This window comes from Saccostrea cucullata, unplaced genomic scaffold (genome assembly GCF_032062105.1).
Source record: "Saccostrea cucullata isolate Sc308-1 unplaced genomic scaffold, CSIRO_AGI_Scuc_v1 ctg19137, whole genome shotgun sequence".
Taxonomy (NCBI): Eukaryota; Metazoa; Mollusca; class Bivalvia; order Ostreida; family Ostreidae; genus Saccostrea; species Saccostrea cuccullata.
The window spans coordinates 1089-4837 of NW_026939459.1; the positions used below are offsets into that span (position 1 = coordinate 1089).

Consider the following 3749-nt stretch of genomic DNA (forward strand, 5'->3'; position numbering starts at 1 on the left):
GATCTTGAGAAGTAGAGTCCTGTCGTTCGGCACACCTGCGACATGAGAGAAATAATAATTTGCATCCCGTCCGATAAGGTAAAACGGGGTGATAGAGACCTTGGGGAGGTAAGACCCGACAGTGAATGAGGCCAAAATAATTTCTCACGTCCTGGAACTCGCCTGTGATGATCTCGGGATGCCCCACAGGAAAAGGTCTGTGTTTCAACACGCAAGGGTATTGGGAACCAACCTCCACGTATCTCATGTCCCCTTCCTCACAATATAATCGGGTTGCATTGGTCCGGCCTCCGTACAGGGCTTCTCGAGGGATCAAAGGATCGGGAATGTCCAGGTCTCGTACAAAATGCTGTTAACTCACATCTCTTTGCACTTGCTGATCGAAATCGTGCTCCCAGATGCTACGGACGCTGTACCCCATGTCCTCCAAGGCCAAAGTCCTTCTGATGGTTTCCTCGTGTAAATGTTGGTAAGTAATTTGGGTCCGGTGAGGATGAGTTTCGGTCTGTAAACTGGGACGCAGTAAGGTTAAGGCAACCCATGGAAAAAATATGGTAATGTGGTCATAATGAGGTTTGACGTCATGACAGTTGCTCCGCCCTGATCGATCCTTATAAGGAAATAGAGCTCAAAATAACTATTTACCGATCTTTGCAAGAATTTGTAACAAACGGCAATATTTCCATGTTTAATAAATAATTATTAGTGATTTTCTCCTATATAGAATAGCATGTTTTTAAAATAATTCTCTTTCTTATGTGCGGTTTGGCTGCATTCGGCTTCAGCCAAGCGCTTGCACTCGATGACACGGAATGTAGTTTACATCTAAAAACGTGGCGACATCAGCTGAGATAATGCAGTGGATTTAAATACTATAACCAGACATTCTTTAAAGAAAATAGGGATAAGATATGAGACAAGGAATTGCATATCCCTATTACGAGAATATGAGGACATTATTACAGAAAATAACGGAAGACTGAGACGATCTGCACTAGCTCCCTAGATCCATCACTGCAGTGCATTCAGCCCAGGGATGTATGCACATGTATGTACAATATGTAGATATGCTTTTGTTAACATCGAAGAAAAAAACGATCGCGAGTGTGTACGTGTTTATTTAGATGCATTATTACAGTCAGTGCAAAACTAATGCAGTGCAGTGTGTGTCGCCCTCCCCCTCCCCCCCTTTCCAACAGCTCACATAAAGTTGGTCCTAGAAATTTAAAAATGTAATTGTACTAAATATTGAGTCGATTAGCTTATTTTCTTTGAGACAACATGTGTAACAAGGGGGTTCAACAATAATACAAACTTAAAGTAAATTAAATTTGAAATGTCATTGTTGCAGTCAATGAGTTGACAATGATTTACTGAAAATGTAATGTTGTCTTTTTGGCATACAAACATGCTACATAATGTAAAAAAAATATCTGTATCATTATGTTGAAAACAAAGAACCTCCACTTTAGATCTATGGTTTTGAATTGATAGAATTTCTAAATTAATGGGGAATAAAATGTTTATTTTTTTTAGTTTGATTTCATGTCAAGTCAATTAATTTCTGTAATTTATACATAATTTTTTTTTAATTATATGGTATATAATACTTTTATTATTGTAGCAGTCAAGAGTTCCAGGCTTGAAGAATAAATAAATACAAAATGCACCCATTTTTCCACAGGGTATGTACACTTATAAAGCATTTCACATTTTTTAAACCATGCATGTGTGCATGACCTATATTTATTTTTCATTTTGTAAAGATGAAAGAATGTTTTTTTCATATTCTAATTATTTGCTCTTGTGAATGTCAGAGGTTTTAATTTCCCAGAAAAGTTTTGTAATACAACTTTGTTTCCATTTATCTTTTAATATGAATTTCATAAATTCAATATGTACAACATACACTATATCATGAATTGTTTTGTCAAATGTAATGGATTTTATTATACAATGTATTTTATTCAGTAATCTCATAGCAATAGCATCTATAATGTGTTGCAGCTATTCCTAAAGAATTGGACCAATGGATTCATTCAGGCAGCAAGTTAATCCATCATGTAAGGAAAATGGTATGCTCCATATTTATTTTAGCTATAAAACAAATTACTATGCAATATTCCAGGCAAACAATGAAATGTAACAGTAGAATTGCAAATATTTAATTATGCATCCATAGTTTGTGCATGTTTCCATGCATTGTTCTGAATTTAATTCAATTTTAAACACCAATTTACTCTCAATAATGGTATGTTGCGACAATTATGTCCTGATTTTCTCATACATGTATTTTCAGAATTGATTTCATCCACAAGAACATGAAGTGATGGAAATGATTTGCAGCTGCTCAGTATTCCTTGTACAGTCTACCTTAATTTGAAAAGCTGTTTATGAAATAAAATTTCTTCATAAAAAATGATTTGACTTTTTCATATACATGTGCTTACTGTACAGGTGTTGAAAAGGCTATTAAGATTTGATAATCTTGACTTGCATATATTTGTGTGGCGGGTGTCAATGACTCAATGTCCATGAAGATTTTATTTCCAGCATGTACACTGTGTTAATTTGTTTTTCTTAATAATAGTAACTGAAAAGGAGATTAAAGGCGCCCCTAATTGATTCAAAACAGGAAAGGGGTCCACCATTTTATTCTGAAGGGAGGGGGGGGTGGGGTGGCAAGTTTTCCCAGGTCATTATTTTTTTTAATTTCTTTTCATGTCAATGAAGGACAGGTCTACTAATATTTATTTCCAGTAAGATGAAGGACAGGTTATTTATTTTTCTCTTCACTGAAAATGTCTGACAAGCTAAAAAAAAATAATTTATAGGAGGGGGAGCACTGGTCTGGGCAGATTATTTATTTTTTGTCCAGTGTGGGACATTTATTTTCAACATTTTTTAGATCTACCACCCCCCCCCCCCTCTTTTTGGAAAAAAAAAATGGTAGTCCCTTTAACAAATACAGGAATATTTCTTATTTCCACTAAGCCTTCCTTCTTAAAACCTACAACTTAAATTCCATAGGAGTTGAAGGTTTGAAAGAAAGCCATGATAGAATCTTTTATGCGAAAAAAAAATATTTGTACATATTAAAGTGTACATGTACATGTATGTACAGCAGTGACAGAAAGGTGTATAGTTATCGAATCAATTATTGATGGAGGCTTTCAATTAACTATTTTAATTGAATATTCCCTTTTTTATTAACAATCGGCGTTTTAGATTACATGCTGCGGCAAACGTTACACGTAGCTGCATGTGTGTTTACACATATTCGAGGAAATGCGGAAGGACTGAAAGACGTCTTATAACATACATAATTCATACATTGTGTAGAGAACGAAGTCACAAAATAGAAAGTAATATCCAGTGTTTTATGCATACTGTTCGATTTAGTAAAAAGATCCAAGCGCAGTCTGCAAGTATAGGCCTAGTAAAAATCTACGAGGTAAACAAACTTTATCAAGTACTAAAGAGTTATCTCCCATGCCGGGTCAACGATGCGTTTGAAAACTATATTTAGACTGACTGTGCCAAGATGTCAATATTTAATCAAAAAGTCCAAGGGCAAGGCGACAATCTAATAAGTAGGTTTTTATTTTAAATTATTCATTTTACTGTATAGTTTTCAAAAAGTGATGCTCATTTCTTTGTAATCCTTTAGGTAATTTATAATTTCCGATGATATTAGGCAAATACCCTATTTTTCATATACTACTGACTGTTTTAGGTGAATAACTTAA

At 34.8% G+C, this 3749-nt stretch overlaps 1 long non-coding RNA gene across 1 annotated transcript; it reads left to right on the forward strand.

Moving 5' to 3' along the window:
* The first annotated feature begins 1621 nt into the window (after positions 1-1621).
* LOC134253058 (uncharacterized) lies at positions 1622-2422 on the forward strand. The gene is made up of 3 exons (XR_009989062.1): positions 1622-1685; positions 2008-2075; positions 2300-2422. It is a non-coding gene; the product is annotated as an uncharacterized LOC134253058 (long non-coding RNA).
* The last annotated feature ends 1327 nt before the right edge of the window (positions 2423-3749 follow it).